This window comes from Hyla sarda, chromosome 1 (assembly GCF_029499605.1).
Source record: "Hyla sarda isolate aHylSar1 chromosome 1, aHylSar1.hap1, whole genome shotgun sequence".
Classification (NCBI taxonomy): Eukaryota; Metazoa; Chordata; class Amphibia; order Anura; family Hylidae; genus Hyla; species Hyla sarda.
Genome location: NC_079189.1, coordinates 2,750,033 through 2,768,366, shown reverse-complemented (window position 1 = coordinate 2,768,366; position 18,334 = coordinate 2,750,033). Strand labels below are relative to the sequence as shown.

The 18,334-nt window shown below is 41.5% G+C and overlaps 1 pseudogene; it reads right to left on the bottom strand.

Moving 5' to 3' along the window:
- Positions 1 to 5,390: 5,390 nt before the first annotated feature.
- The window catches only part of LOC130303399 (zinc finger protein 615-like), a 43,994-nt pseudogene continuing 31,050 nt past the window's right edge, over positions 5,391 to 18,334 (bottom strand).

The window sequence follows — 18,334 nt, the reverse complement described above, 5'->3', positions numbered from 1 at the left end:
ATTTTAGATGACTGATTTTGTACAAAAATATAAAAGTATCTATCCATGGGGATCATTTTAATCGTATTGACCCACAGAATAAAGAACACATAATTTTTACCGTAAAGTGTACAGTGTGAAAACGAAACCCTCCAAAATGTGCAAAACTGTGGTTTTCATTTACATTTCCTCCCTTAAAAAAAAAATAAAAAAAAAATAAAAATTGTGGGGGGGGGGGGGGGGGGGGATATTTGCCGTACATTTTATGGTAAAATGAGAGGTTTCATTACAAAGTACAATTGGTCGCGCAAAAAACAAGCCCTTATACGGGTCTGTAGATGGAAATATAAAAGAGTTATGGATTTTAGAAGGCGAGGAGGAAAAAATAAAAAACGCAAAAATAAAATTGGCCTGGTCCTTAAAGGGGTACTCCCGTGGAAAACTTTTTTTTTTTTTAGATCAACTGGTGCCAGAAAGTTAAACAGATTTGTAAATTACATCTATTAAAAAATCTTAATCCTTCCTGTACATTTTAGGGGCTGTATACTACACAGGAAATGTTTTTCTTTTTGGATTTCTCTATTGTCATGACCACAGTGCTCTCTGCTGACCTCTGCTGTCCATTTTAGGAACTGTCCAGAGCAGGAGAAAATCCCCATAGCAAATATACGCTGCTCTGGAAAAGAAAAAATCCAAAAAGAAAAAAATTTCCTCTGTAGTATACAGCCCCTAAAAAGTACTGGAAGGATTAAGATTTTTTAATAGAAGTAATTTACAAATCTGTTTAACTTTCTGGCACCAGTTGATAAAAAATAAAATAAAATAAAGGTTTTTCACAGGTACCCCTTTAACCCCTTAAGGACCCAGCCATTTTACACCTCAGGACCCGGCCTTTTTTTGCACATCTGACCACTGTCATTTTAAACATTAATAACTCTGATGCTTTTAGTTCTCATTCTGATTCTGAGATTGTTTTTTCGTGACATATTCTACTTTAACTTAGTGGTAAAATTTTATGGTAACTTGCATCCTTTCTTGGTGAAAAATCCCCAAATTTTATGAAAAATTTGAAAATTTTGCATTTTTCTAACTTTGAAGCTCTCTGCTTGTAAGGAAAATGGATATTCCGAATAATTTTTTTTTTAATTCACATATACAATATGTCTACTTTATATTTGCATCATAAAATTGATGAGTTTTTACTTTTGGAAGACACCAGAGGCTTCAAAGTTCAGCAGCAATTTTCCAATTTTTCACAAAATTTCCAAACTCACAATTTTTCATGGACCAGTTCAGGTTTGAAGTGGATTTGAAGGGTCTTCATTTTAGAAATACCCCACAAATGACCCCATTATAAAAACTGCACCCCCCAAAGTATTGAAAATGACATTCAGTCCACGTTTTAACCCTTTAGGTGTTTCACAGGAATAACAGCAAAGTGAAGGAGAAAATTCACAATCTCCATTTTTTACACTCGCATGTTCTTGTAGACCCAATTTTTGAATTTTTACAAGGGGAAAAAGGAGAAAATGTATACTTATATTTGTAGCCCAATTTCTCTCGAGTAAGCACATACCTCATATGTCTATGTAAAGTGTTCGGCGGGCGCAGTAGAGGGCTCAGAAGGGAAGGAGCGACAAGGGGATTTTGGAGAGTACGTTTTTTTGAAATGGTTTTTGGGGGGCATGTTGCATTTAGGAAGCCCCTATGGTGCCAGAACAGCAAAAATCCCCCACATGGCATACCATTTTGGAAACTAGACCCCTTGAGGTACGTAACAAGGAATAAAGTGAGCCTTAATACCCCACAGGTGTTTCACGACTTTTGCATATGTAAAAAAATAAAAATAAAATTTCACTAAAATGTATGTTTCCCCCCAAATTTCACATTTTTGCAAGGGTTAATAGCAGAAAATACCCCCCAAACATTGTAACCCCATCTCTTCTGAGTATGAAGGTACCCCATATGTTGACCTGAGGTGTACTATGGGTGAACTACAATGCTCAGAAGAGAAGGAGTCATATTTGGCTTTTTGAGAGCAAATTTTGCTCGGGGGCATGTCGCATTTAGGAAGCCCCTATGGTGCCAGGACAGCAAAAAAAAAAAACACATGGCATACCATTTTGGAAACTAGACCCCTCGGGGAACGTAACAAGAAATAAAGTGAGCCTTAATACCCCACAGGGGTTTCACGACTTTTGCATACGTAAAAAAAAAATAAAAAAAATCACTAAAAGGTGTGTTTCCCCCCCAAATTTCACATTTTTGCAAGGGTTAATAGCAGAAAATACCCCACAAAATTTGTAACCACATCTCTTCTGAGTATGGAGGTACCCCAAAAGTTGACCTGAAGTGCACTACGGGCGAACTACAATGCTCAGAAGAGAAGGAGTCATATTTGGCTTTTTGAGAGCAAATTTTTCTCGGGGGGCATGTCGCATTTAGGAAGCCCCTATGGTGCCAGGACAGCAAAATAACCTCCACATGGCATAACCATTTTGGAAACTAGACCCCTTGAGGAACGTAAGAAGGCGTAAAGTGAGCATTTACCCCCCACTGGTGTCTGTCAGATCTTTGGAACAGTGGGCTGTACAACATTTTTAATTTGCACAGCCCACTCTTCCAAAGATCTGTCAGACACCAGTGGGGTGTAAATTCTCACTGCACCCCTCATTACATTCCGTGAGGGGTGTAGTTTCCGAAATGGGGTCACATGTGTTTTTTTTTTTATTTTGCGTTTGTCAAAACCGCTGTAACAATCAGCCACCCCTGTGCAAATCACCTCAAATGTACATGGTGCACTCTCCCTTCTGGGCCTTGTTGTGCGCCCCCAGAACACTTTACGCCCACATATGGGGTATCTCCGTACTAGGGAGAAATTGTGTTACAAATTTTGTGGGGCTTTTTTCCCCTTTACCTCTTGTCAAAATGAAAAGTATAGGGCAACACCAGCATGTTAGTGTAAAAAGTTTATTTTTTTACACTAACATGCTGGTGTAGACCCCAACTTCACCTTTTCATAAGGGGTGAAAGGAGAAAAAGCCCCCCAAAATTTGTTAGTCAATTTCTCCCGAGTACGGCGATACCCCATATGTGACCCTAAACTGTTGCCCTGAAATACGACAGGGCTCCATAGTGAGAGCGCCATGCGCATTTGAGGCCTGAATTAGGGATTTGCATAGGGGTGGACATAGGGGTATTCTACACCAGTGATTCCCAAACAGGGTGCCTCCAGCTGTTGCAAAACTCCCAGCATGCCTGGACAGTCAACGGCTGTCCGGCAATACTGGGAGTTGTTGTTTTGCAACAGCTGGAGGCTCCATTTTGGAAAGAGTGGCGTACCAGGCGTTTTTCATTTTTATTGGGGAGGGAGGGGGGCTGTGTAGGGGTATGTGTATATGTAGTGTTTTTTACTTTTTATTTTATTTTGTGTTAGTGTAGTGTAGTGTTTTTAGGGTACAGTCGCACGGGCGGGGGATTACAGCGAGTTTGAGCTGCTGCGCAAAATTTGCTGCATTGCAAACTTGCAGCCCGATACTCACTGTAAGCCCCCTGCCCATGTGAATGTACCCTGTACATTCACAGGGGGGGGACCTCCAGCTGTTGCAAAACTACTACTCCCAGCATGCCTGAGAATGTTTGGGAGTTGTGGTTTTGCAACAGCTGGAGGCACACGGGTTGGGAAACACTGAGTTAGGAAACAATGTTTCCCAACCAGTGTGCCTCCAGCTGTTGCAAAACCACAACTCCCAAACATTCTCAGGCATGCTGGGAGTAGTAGTTCGGCAACATCTTTAGAGCCAGATGTTGCCGAACTACAACTCCCAGCATGCTTGGAGTTGTAGTTTTGCAACATCTGGAGGACTACAGTTTGCAGACCACTAATACAGTGGTTCCCAATCTGTGCCCTTCCAGATGTTGCAAAACTACAACTCCCAGTATGCCAAAACTGTCCAGGCATGCTGGGAGTTGTAGTTCTGCAACATCTGAAGGGCCAGATGTTACAGAACTACAACTCCCAGCATGCCTGGACAGTAAGGGCATGTTGAGGATGTGTAGTTTTGCAACATCTGGAAGGGCACAGTGGTCTCCAAACTGTGGACCTCCAGATGTTGCAAAACTGCAACTCCCAGCATGCCCAGACGCCAAGGGCTGTCTGGGCATGCTGGGAATTGTAGTTTACAGGGTCCTATTACAGCAATGCATGTCGCTTTACGGCGACGTGCATTGCTGTAAAGGGCCCGACCGCGGCTGAAGATCTACTCACCTGTCGCCGCCGCCGCCATCTTCACCGCCGGGATCCGGGTCTTCAGGGACGAGGTAAGTACCGGGGCCGGTCCCCTGCACTCCCCCGTCCCCCGCCTCGTCCTCCGGTCTTCCTCCCGTCCTCTCCGGACTTTCAGGGGCCGGGCAGGACGGGAGGAAGTAACCGCCCCCCCTCCTGCGATTGGTCGGTTCACTAACCGACGGATCGCAGGGGATCGGAGGAGGTGCCAGGCTTGCCACCTCGCTCCGATACTTCAGCATGGTCCTGGATGTCTGTGACAGCCGGGATCATGCGAAATTACCGGGCGGTCGGGTCCCAGAGACCCGATCAGCCCGGTATCGCCGCAGATCGCAAGGGCGATTTCCCTTGCGATTTGCGGCGATCGCCGACATGGGGGGCCTACATGGCCCCCCTCGGCGTTTGCCCTGGATGCCTGCTGAAGGATTTCAGCAGGCATCCAGTTCCGATCTCTGCCCGGCGCGCGGCAGAGACCGGAAAACGCCAGGACGTACGGGGACGTCCTGGGTCCTTAAGGCCCAGGGTGCGGGGACGTCCCCGTACGTCCTGGGTCCTTAAGAGGTTAAGGTTAAAATGGGATTGGTCCTTAGGGGGTTAATATTCTGCACTGTGTACGGGAGGGGCTTTATTGGGACCTAATTACAGGTTGTCCGTTTATTTTATTTAATTAATTCAAATTCCACAGGGGCAGTAATACCCCAGTTGTGCTGCTGTTAGGACTAAGGGAAATCAAATTATCATAAGAAATTAATAATTACTATGTGTAACTGGTCTGGAAGATTTCTAGGGGATATTGGAGGAATAAATAGGGGGGGGGGGGGTCCAGTGTGATCACATGACATTAGGAAGAAGCAACAATATGAGGAGAGAATTAGGGAAGAAAAATATGTGTGAGGTCAGAGAGATTTCCCACATTCAGGCAATAAGAGGCGTGTGTATAGATATCCTATAGATATAGTAAACCCCCTGAGAGGAACAAAGCCATGAATACTGTTCTATAGGACTTAGGTCACATTTCATTTCTATCAGGGACAATAAGGACTGAAGTTTGGAGATGTTCATATTATGCTCATTGCACTCTATTATTTAGTTTTTCTTAAAATTTATTGTCGATTAGAATCCTTTATACTTCAACAACTCACTGGAAGGTTTGACTGGTGAGACTTCTCGTCTGTATGATTTCCCTCATGTCTAACAAGATGTGATTTTTGTGTAAAACATTTCCCACACTCTGAACATGAATACGGCTTCTTTCCTATGTGACTTCTCTCATGTCTAGCCAGAGTGGATGTATCTGTAAAACATTTCCCACATTCTGAGCATGAATGCGGCTTCTCTCCTGTGTGAATTCTCTCATGTATAACAAGATCTGATTTTTGTGTAAAACATTTCCCACATTCTGAACATGAATATGGCTTCTGTCCTGTGTGAATTCTCTCATGTCGAACCAGAGCTGATTTTTGTGAAAAACATTTCCAACATTCTGAACATGAATAGGGCTTCTGTCCAGTGTGATGTCTATTATGTCTAACAAGTGCTGATTTATCTGTAAAACATTTCTCACATTCTGAACATGAATAAAGCTTCTCTCCTGTGTGAATTCTCTCATGTATAATAAGATCTGATTTTTGTCTAAAGCATTTCCCACATTCTGCACATGAATATGGCTTCTCTCCTGTGTGACGTCTTACATGTATAACAAGACTTGATTTATGTAAAAAACATTGCCCACATTCAAAACATGAATATGGCTTCTCTCCTGTGTGAATTCTTTCATGTATAACAAGCTGTGATTTACAATTAAAGCATTTCCCACATTCTGAACATGAATATGGCTTCTCTCCTGTATGAATTCTCTCATGTATAATAAGCTTTGATTGACTTTCACAACATTTCCCACATTCTGAACACACATACTGCTTCTTTCTTGTGTGACTTTTTCTGTGTGTAACAAGTTCTGATCTTTTTGTAAATTGTTTCCCACATTCCTCACAATTTAAACCTTTCCCATGTTCCTGATCTGTCCTTGTGGTAACAATGTGTGGTTGGTCAGGAGAAGGTTCCTCATGATCAGGTGGATTATTATAGGATAGATCTGGATGGACATTAGGGGTAAGGAGGTCTTCTCCTGAGGAGCGCTCCATCATATCTTCATCTTCTCCTTTATCATTCAGGGATAACATGAAGTTTCCCTCAGAATTCTTACTGGGATTTTCTGTTGGGATGAAAATGGATTATGGGAAATGTATAAAATATGTTTTGCTGCAGTTTTTGATGGTCACCTGACCCCAGAAGAGAATACAGAGGAGAGGAGATGATCCCCCCTTTATAGTTTCCTTCTTTTTGGGGTCACTCCGGGCACTGACTCTAGGGAATGTTCACCAGAGATTTTTCTGCTTATAACAGAATTTACAAATATGTGACCCCCTCCCCCCAAATAATCATAGGAAACAATAGACTGGAGGGGACCCTAGTGAGTCCTTTTCTGGGCATGCTCTGTGACCTGTGCTCAGTGACTCCACACAACTGCACAAGGTTGGCAGAGACATCCGGGCCCCAATGACCGGACCTCCAAGTCCTCACATCACTGGATTGTCCCAGAAAATCTCCATACAGGGAAGATCCAACAATGATAAACAACATAATTAAATGGCCATATGGTGTATGTATGGGTATATGTGTGTGTGTGTATATAATATATATATATATATATCACATAACAACCAGGACTCCTCCCAGAGCTGCCGCCAAACCAAAAATCGGGGGAGAAGGGTCTTGGTAAGAGAAAAGACCGAGAACCCAATGGTCCCTATGGCTGAGCCCCAGAGATCCTGTGTGCAGACGGAGGAAACTTCCAGAAGATCAACCGTCCTGTGATGGAGGAAAAACATCCGGAGCAACAGAATGTGAGAAACGTGAAAGGGTCTGAAGACTTTGTACATATATTGTGACTCCTGAGAGGATTAATATAGATCCTATCCCCTCCCCCCCCCATGTCTACAGGACCCATAGAGGACCACCGAGAGATCTCTATATAGTCACCTCCCTCAGGTCCTGACTATACATAACACAGGGGATCACTGGGGCCTGAAGGGTTAATGTCATGTAGATCTAAGGTGGAGCCTCCCCTGAAGACACCTCGGAATTCCCTCTGTAATCCATTACTACATACCTGGGACAACACCTCCTGGCATTATTCCATACCTGGGACAACACCTCCTGGAAGTATTACATACCTGGGACAACACCTCCTGGAAGTATTACATACCTGGGACAACACCTCCTGGAATTATTACATACCTGGGACAACACCTCCTGGAACTTTTACATACCCGGGACAACACCTCCTGGAAATATTACATACCCGGGACAACACCTCCTGGAATTATTACATACCCGGGACAACACCTCCTGGCATTATTACATACCCGGGGCAACACCTCCTGGCATTATTACATACCCGGGGCAACACCTCCTGGAATTATTACATACCCGGGGTAACACCTCCTGGAATTATTACATACCTGGAATAACACCTCCTGGCATTATTACATACCTGGGGTAACACCTCCTGGAATTATTACATACCTGGGGTAACACCTCCTGGAATTATTACATACCTGGGGTAACACCTCCTGGAATTATTACATACCTGGGGTAACACCTCCTGGAATTATTACATACCTGGGGTAACACCTCCTGGAATTTCCTCCTTCACGTCCCTCATACACGGGTGATGGCTCCTCATCCTCTCTTCTTCATCCTCCACTTTATTATTAGTCAGATCTCCCCCCTGATGTGACATATAGAACAATTCACTACAATACAGCAGACAGGAGGAGCAACAGAGACCCCCAAAATCTACCCCCACATCTATGACTGCAGGACCCCCCTATAGAGATATAGGATCAGCCTCATCTACCTGATGCTTCTCTGGGACATTTCCCTCTGGACAGTCCTGGGAATACAGAGGGCGGGGACACCTCTCGGGTGGATTTCTATCAATGACTCCATCTGTAGGGAACACACAGTGATGGATTATTCCATGTGATGATCAGATGATGGGTGTAGTAGTATTTAGGAGACCCTCCACCAATAAAAGTCTCCCCCTCCTTACACTGCTGACCGGCCCTGAAATCCGGCTCCTCTTCTGCTTCATCTTTAACTTCTGCCTTAATTTTTATCTGATTTTCAACCTGAACGAACAAGAAATATAATGTTAAAAAGAACTTTACCTCAATCACTTTCTGGTCATATTTTGGAAATACTTTAGCGCCATCTACCTGATGCTTCTCTGGGACATTTCCCTCTGGACAGTCCTGGGAATACAGAGGGCGGGGACACCTCTCGGGTGGATGTCTATCAATGACTCCATCTGTAGGGAACACACAGGGAATGAATAGATTATTCCATTTGATGATCAGATGATGGGTGTTATAGTAACTATGAAACTCTTGATAAAGGATTTTCTTTTACAAACAATCCTCCTTACACTGCTGATCGGCCCAAAAATCCGTCTCCTCTTCTGGTTCATCTTTAACTTCAACCTTAAAATAATTCTGATTTTCAACCTGAACAAACAAGAAAATAAAATGTTAGAAATAACTTTTCCTCAATCTCTTTCTGGTCATATTATGGGGAGACTTTAGCGCCACCTACCGAATAGTTCTCTGGGACATTTCCCTCTGGACAGTCCTGGGAATACAGAGGACGGGGACACCTCTCGGGTGGATTTCTATCAATGACTCCATCTGTAGGGAACACACAGGGAATGAATACATCAGTGCTGGATAGATTTCTATGTTACTATGTAGTGAGTGATATCTATATATATGTCTCTTCTTACCTTGTGATGTGAGGGGCCGGTGATCCTCCATCATGACTATGTCCTGGTACAGATCCTTGTGTCCTCCAACTCCTCCACTGAATAATAGACAGCGATGTCCTAATGGGGTCAGTTCTGGAGACCTCCCCTACAAAAAGACATCGATAACATAGAGCAGCTCCAAAGATGGGGGACAACAATGGTGGAAATGTAGATGGGGGGACAACAATGGTGGAAAGAGGAGAGGAGGAGAAGAGGCGGAGAGGAGGAGAAGAGGCGGAGAGGAGGAGAAGAGGCGGAGAGGAGGAGAAGAGGCGGAGAGGAGGAGAAGAGGCGGAGAGGAGGAGAAGAGGCGGAGAGGAGGAGAAGAGGCGGAGAGGAGGAGAAGAGGCGGAGAGGAGGAGAAGAGGCGGAGAGGAGGAGAAGAGGCGGAGAGGAGGAGGAGGAGAAGAGGAGAAGAGGCGGAGAAGAGGCGGAGAGGAGGAGAAGAGGCGGAGAGGAGGCGGAGAGGAGGCGGAGAGGAGGCGGAGAGGAGGAGGAGAGGAGGAGGAGGAGAGGAGGCGGAGAGGAGGCGGAGAGGAGGCGGAGAGGAGGAGGAGAAGAGGCGGAGAGGAGGCGGAGAGGAGGCGAGGAGGAGAAGAGGCGGAGAGGAGGAGAAGAGGCGGAGAGGAGGAGAAGAGGCGGAGAGAAGGAGAAGAGGCGGAGAGAAGGAGAAGAGGCGGAGAGAAGGAGAGGAGGCGGAGAGAAGGAGAGGAGGCGGAGAGGAGGCGGAGAGGAGGCGGAGAAGAGGCGGAGAAGAGGCGGAGAAGAGGCGGAGAAGAGGCGGAGAAGAGGCGGAGAAGAGGCGGAGAAGAGGCGGAGAAGAGGCGGAGAAGAGGCGGAGAGGAGGAGAAGAGGCGGAGAGGAGGAGAAGAGGCGGAGAGGAGGAGAAGAGGCGGAGAGGCGGAGAAGAGGCGGAGAGGAGGAGAAGAGGCGGAGAGGAGGAGAAGAGGCGGAGAGGAGGAGAAGAGGCGGAGAGGAGGAGAAGAGGCGGAGAGGAGGAGAAGAGGCGGAGAAGAGGAGAAGAGGCGGAGAAGAGGCGTGAGGAGGAGAAGAGGCGGAGAGGAGGAGAAGAGGAGGAGAAGAGGCGGAGAGGAGGAGAAGAGGCGGAGAGGAGGAGAAGAGGCGGAGAGGAGGAGAAGAGGCGGAGAGGAGGAGAAGAGGCGGAGAGGAGGAGAAGAGGCGGAGAGGAGGAGAAGAGGCGGAGAGGAGGAGAAGAGGCGGAGAGGAGGAGAAGAGGCGGAGAGGAGGAGAAGAGGCGGAGAGGAGGAGAAGAGGCGGAGAGGAGGAGGAGAGGCGGAGAGGAGGAGGAGAGGCGGAGAGGAGGAGGAGAGGCGGAGAGGAGGAGGAGAGGCGGAGAGGAGGAGGAGAGGCGGAGAGGAGGAGGAGGAGAGGAGGAGGAGAGGCGGAGAGGAGGAGGAGAAGCGGAGAAGAGGAGGAGAGGAGGAGAAGAGGAGGAGAGGAGGAGAAGAGGAGGAGAGGAGGAGGAGAAGAGGAGGCGAAGAGGAGGAGAGGAGGCGGAGAGGAGGAGAGGAGGCGGAGAGGAGGAGAAGAGGCGGAGAGGAGGAGAAGAGGCGGAGAGGAGGAGAAGAGGCGGAGAGGAGGAGAAGAGGCGGAGAGGAGGAGAAGAGGCGGAGAGGAGGAGAAGAGGCGGAGAGGAGGAGAAGAGGCGGAGAGGAGGAGAAGAGGCGGAGAGGAGGAGAAGAGGCGGAGAGGAGGAGAAGAGGCGGAGAGGAGGAGAAGAGGCGGAGAGGAGGAGAAGAGGCGGAGAGGAGGAGGAGGAGAAGAGGAGAAGAGGCGGAGAAGAGGCGGAGAGGAGGAGAAGAGGCGGAGAGGAGGCGGAGAGGAGGCGGAGAGGAGGCGGAGAGGAGGAGGAGAGGAGGAGGAGAGGAGGAGGAGAGGAGGCGGAGAGGAGGCGGAGAGGAGGCGGAGAGGAGGCGGAGAGGAGGAGGAGAAGAGGCGGAGAGGAGGAGGAGAAGAGGCGGAGAGGAGGCGAGGAGGAGAAGAGGCGGAGAGGAGGAGAAGAGGCGGAGAGAAGGAGAAGAGGCGGAGAGAAGGAGAAGAGGCGGAGAGAAGGAGAAGAGGCGGAGAGAAGGAGAGGAGGCGGAGAGGAGGCGGAGAGGAGGCGGAGAGGAGGCGGAGAGGAGGCGGAGAAGAGGCGGAGAAGAGGCGGAGAAGAGGCGGAGAAGAGGCGGAGAAGAGGCGGAGAAGAGGCGGAGAAGAGGCGGAGAAGAGGCGGAGAAGAGGCGGAGAAGAGGCGGAGAAGAGGCGGAGAGGCGGAGAGGCGGAGAGGCGGAGAAGAGGCGGAGAGGAGGAGAAGAGGCGGAGAGGAGGAGAAGAGGCGGAGAGGAGGAGAAGAGGCGGAGAGGCGGAGAAGAGGCGGAGAGGAGGAGAAGAGGCGGAGAGGAGGAGAAGAGGCGGAGAGGAGGAGAAGAGGCGGAGAGGAGGAGAAGAGGCGGAGAGGAGGAGAAGAGGCGGAGAAGAGGAGAAGAGGCGGAGAAGAGGCGTGAGGAGGAGAAGAGGCGGAGAGGAGGAGAAGAGGCGGAGAGGAGGAGAAGAGGCGGAGAGGAGGAGAAGAGGCGGAGAGGAGGAGAAGAGGCGGAGAGGAGGAGAAGAGGCGGAGAGGAGGAGAAGAGGCGGAGAGGAGGAGAAGAGGCGGAGAGGAGGAGAAGAGGCGGAGAGGAGGAGAAGAGGCGGAGAGGAGGAGAAGAGGCGGAGAGGAGGAGGAGAGGCGGAGAGGAGGAGGAGAGGCGGAGAGGAGGAGGAGAGGCGGAGAGGAGGAGGAGAGGCGGAGAGGAGGAGGAGAGGCGGAGAGGAGGAGGAGGAGAGGAGGAGGAGAGGCGGAGAGGAGGAGGAGAAGCGGAGAAGAGGCGGAGAGGCGGAGAAGAGGAGGAGAGGAGGAGAAGAGGAGGAGAGGAGGAGAAGAGGAGGAGAGGAGGAGGAGAAGAGGAGGCGAAGAGGAGGAGAGGAGGCGGAGAGGAGGCGGAGAGGAGGAGAAGAGGCGGAGAGGAGGAGAAGAGGCGGAGAGGAGGAGAAGAGGCGGAGAGGAGGAGAAGAGGCGGAGAGGAGGAGAAGAGGCGGAGAGGAGGAGAAGAGGCGGAGAGGAGGAGAAGAGGCGGAGAGGAGGAGAAGAGGCGGAGAGGAGGAGAAGAGGCGGAGAGGAGGAGAGAAGAGGAAAGGAGAGAGAAGAAGAGAGGAGAGGACAAAAACAGGAGAGGAAAGAATAAGATAGAGAGAAGAAGAGAGAAGAGGAGACCTCGTGTGTAATTTTACCCTAGAGTATAGTTTAGTGGAATATTTAGTTTTGTGTGAGAAGATTAACCCATTAAGGCCAATTTTCATTTTTACATTTTTGTTTTCCCTCCTCTCCTTAGAGACATAGTAGGACATTTATCATTGTTTCTTTAGTAAGCAAGTTCTGAAGTCATTTTGTTTTCTTTAGTTTTGCTTATGTGTGACATATTTATTATACTATCACAGGAGGTTATATATTATTATACTATCACAGGAGGTTATATATTATTATACTATCACAGGAGGTTATATATTATTATACTATCACAGGAGGTTATATATTATTATACTATCACAGGAGGTTATATATTATTATACTATCACAGGAGGTTATATATTATTATACTATCACAGGAGGTTATATATTATTATACTATCACAGGAGGTTATATATTATTATACTATCACAGGAGGTTATATATTATTATACTATCACAGGAGGTTATATATTATTATACTATCACAGGAGGTTATATATTATTATACTATCACAGGAGGTTATATATATATTATACTATCACAGGGGGTTATATATTATACTATCACAGGAGGTTATATATTATTATCCTATGACAGGAGGTTATATATTATTATACTATCACAGGAGGTAATATATTATTATACTATCACAGGGGGTTATATATTATTATCCTATCACAGGAGGTTATATATTATTATACTATCACAGGAGGTTATATATTATTATACTATCACAGGAGGGTTATATATTATTATCATATCACAGGAGGTTATATATTATTATACTATCACAGGAGGTTATATATTATACTATCACAGGAGGTTATATATATTATTATACTATCACAGGGGGTTATATATTATTATACTATCACAGGAGGTTATATATTATTATACTATCACAGGAGGTTATATATTATTATCCTATCACAGGAGGTTATATATTATTATACTATCACAGGAGGTTATATATATATTATACTATCACAGGGGGTTATATATTATACTATCACAGGAAGTTATATATTATTATACTATCACAGGAGGTTATATATTATTATACTATCACAGGAGGTTATATATTATTATACTATCACAGGAGGTTATATATTATTATACTATCACAGGGGGTTATATATTATTATACTATCACAGGGGGTTATATATTATTATACTATCACAGGAGGTTATATATTATTATACTATCACAGGGGGTTATATATTATTATACTATCACAGGGGGTTATATATTATTATACTATCACAGGAGGTTATATATATATTATACTATCACAGGGGGTTATATATTATACTATCACAGGAGGTTATATATTATTATCCTATGACAGGAGGTTATATATTATTATACTATCACAGGAGGTAATATATTATTATACTATCACAGGGGGTTATATATTATTATCCTATCACAGGAGGTTATATATTATTATACTATCACAGGAGGTTATATATTATTATACTATCACAGGAGGGTTATATATTATTATCATATCACAGGAGGTTATATATTATTATACTATCACAGGAGGTTATATATTATACTATCACAGGAGGTTATATATATTATTATACTATCACAGGGGGTTATATATTATTATACTATCACAGGAGGGTTATATATTATTATCCTATCACAGGAGGTTATATATTATTATACTATCACAGGAGGTTATATATTATTATACTATCACAGGAGGGTTATATATTATTATCATATCACAGGAGGTTATATATTATTATACTATCACAGGAGGTTATATATTATACTATCACAGGAGGTTATATATTATTATACTATCACAGGAGGTTATATATTATTATACTATCACAGGAGGTTATATATTATTATACTATCACAGGGGGTTATATATATATTATACTATCACAGGGGGTTATATATTATTATCCTATCACAGGAGGTTATATATTATTATACTATCACAGGAGGTTATATATTATTATACTATCACAGGAGGTTATATATTATTATCCTATCACAGGAGGTTATATATTATTATACTATCACAGGAGGTTATATATATATTATACTATCACAGGGGGTTATATATTATACTATCACAGGAAGTTATATATTATTATACTATCACAGGAGGTTATATATTATTATACTATCACAGGAGGTTATATATTATTATACTATCACAGGAGGTTATATATTATTATACTATCACAGGGGGTTATATATTATTATACTATCACAGGGGGTTATATATTATTATACTATCACAGGAGGTTATATATTATTATACTATCACAGGGGGTTATATATTATTATACTATCACAGGGGGTTATATATTATTATACTATCACAGGGGGTTATATATTATTATACCATCACAGGAGGTTATATATTATTATACCATCACAGGAGGTTATATATTATTATACTATCACAGGAGGTTATATATTATTATACTATCACAGGGGGTTATATATTATTATACTATCACAGGGGGTTATATATTATCATACCATCACAGGGGGTTATATATTATTATACCATCACAGGAGGTTATATATTATTATACTATCACAGGAGGTTATATATTATTATACTATCACAGGGGGTTATATATTATTATACTATCACAGGAGGTTATATATTATTATACCATCACAGGGGGTTATATATTATTATACCATCACAGGAGGTTATATATTATTATACCATCACAGGGGGTTATATATTATTATACCATCACAGGGGGTTATATATTATTATACTATCACAGGAGGTTATATATTATTATACTATCACAGGAGGTTATATATTATTATACTATCACAGGAGGTTATATATTATTATACTATCACAGGAGGTTATATATTATTATCCTATCACAGGAGGTTATATATTATTATCCTATCACAGGAGGTTATATATATATTATACTATCACAGGAGGTTATATATTATTATACTATCACAGGAGGTTATATATTATACTATCACAGGAGGTTATATATTATTATACTATCACAGGAGGTTATATATTATTATACTATCACAGGGGGTTATATATATATTATACTATCACAGGAGGTTATATATATATTATACTATCACAGGAGGTTATATATTATTATACTATCACAGGGGGTTATATATTATTATACTATCACAGGGGGTTATATATTATTATACTATCACAGGAGGTTATATATTATTATACTATCACAGGAGGTTATATATTATTATACTATCACAGGAGGTTATATATTATTATACTATCACAGGGGGTTATATATTATTATACTATCACAGGAGGTTATATATTATTATCCTATCACAGGAGGTTATATATTATTATACTATCACAGGAGGTTATATATATATTATACTATCACAGGAGGTTATATATTATTATACTATCACAGGAGGTTATATATTATTATCCTATCACAGGGGGTTATATATTATTATCCTATCACAGGAGGTTATATATTATTATACTATCACAGGAGGTTATATATTATTATCCTATCACAGGAGGTTATATATTATTATCCTATCACAGGAGGTTATATATTATTATCCTATCACAGGAGGTTATATATTATTATACTATCACAGGAGGTTATATATATTATTATACTATCACAGGAGGTTATATATTATTATACTATCACAGGGGGTTATATATTATTATACTATCACAGGGGGTTATATATTATTATACTATCACAGGGGGTTATATATTATTATACTATCACAGGAGGTTATATATATATATTATACTATCACAGATTATATATTATTATCCTATCACAGGAGGTTATATATTATTATCCTATCACAGGGGGTTATATATTATTATACTATCACAGGAGGTTATATATTATTATACCATCACAGGAGGTTATATATTATTATACCATCACAGGAGGTTATATATTATTATACTATCACAGGAGGTTATATATTATTATACTATCACAGGAGGTTATATATTATTATACTATCACAGGAGGTTATATATTATTATACTATCACAGGAGGTTATATATTATTATACTATCACAGGAGGTTATATATTATTATACTATCACAGGAGGTTATATATTATTATACTATCACAGGAGGTTATATATTATTATACTATCACAGGAGGTTATATATTATTATACTATCACAGGAGGTTATATATTATTATACTATCACAGGAGGTTATATATTATTATACTATCACAGGAGGTTATATATATATTATACTATCACAGGGGGTTATATATTATACTATCACAGGAGGTTATATATTATTATCCTATGACAGGAGGTTATATATTATTATACTATCACAGGAGGTAATATATTATTATACTATCACAGGGGGTTATATATTATTATCCTATCACAGGAGGTTATATATTATTATACCATCACAGGAGGTTATATATTATTATACCATCACAGGGGGTTATATATTATTATACTATCACAGGAGGGTTATATATTATTATCCTATCACAGGAGGTTATATATTATTATACTATCACAGGAGGTTATATATTATTATACTATCACAGGAGGTTATATATTATTATACTATCACAGGAGGTTATATATTATTATACTATCACAGGAGGTTATATATTATTATACTATCACAGGAGGTTATATATTATTATACCATCACAGGAGGTTATATATTATTATACCATCACAGGAGGTTATATATTATTATACTATCACAGGAGGGTTATATATTATTATCATATCACAGGAGGTTATATATTATTATCCTATCACAGGAGGTTATATATTATTATACTATCACAGGAGGTTATATATTATTATACTATCACGGGGGGTTATATATTATTATACTATCACAGGAGGTTATATATTATTATACTATCACAGGAGGTTATATATTATTATACTATCACAGGAGGTTATATATTATTATACTATCACAGGAGGTTATATATTATTATACTATCACAGGAGGTTATATATTATTATACTATCACAGGAGGTTATATATATATTATACTATCACAGGAGGTTATATATTATTATACTATCACAGGAGGTTATATATTATTATACTATCACAGGAGGTTATATATTATTATACTATCACAGGAGGTTATATATATTATACTATCACAGGGGGTTATATATTATTATCCTATCACAGGGGGTTATATATTATTATCCTATCACAGGAGGTTATATATTATTATCCTATCACAGGAGGTTATATATTATTATCCTATCACAGGAGGTTATATATTATTATACTATCACAGGAGGTTATATATTATTATACTATCACAGGAGGTTATATATTATTATACTATCAAAGGGGGTTATATATTATTATCCTATCACAGGAGGTTATATATTATTATACTATCACAGGAGGTTATATATTATTATACTATCACAGGAGGTTATATATTATACTATCACAGGGGGTTATATATTATTATACTATCACAGGAGGTTATATATTATTATACTATCACAGGAGGTTATATATTATTATCCTATCACAGGAGGTTATATATTATTATACTATCACAGGAGGTTATATATTATTATACTATCAAAGGGGGTTATATATTATTATCCTATCACAGGAGGTTATATATTATTATACTATCACAGGAGGTTATATATTATACTATCACAGGAGGTTATATATTATTATACTATCACAGGAGGTTATATATTATTATACTATCACAGGAGGTTATATATTATTATACTATCAAAGGGGGTTATATATTATTATCCTATCACAGGAGGTTATATATTATTATACTATCACAGGAGGTTATATATTATACTATCACAGGAGGTTATATATTATTATACTATCACAGGAGGTTATATATTATACTATCACAGGGGGTTATATATTATTATACTATCACAGGAG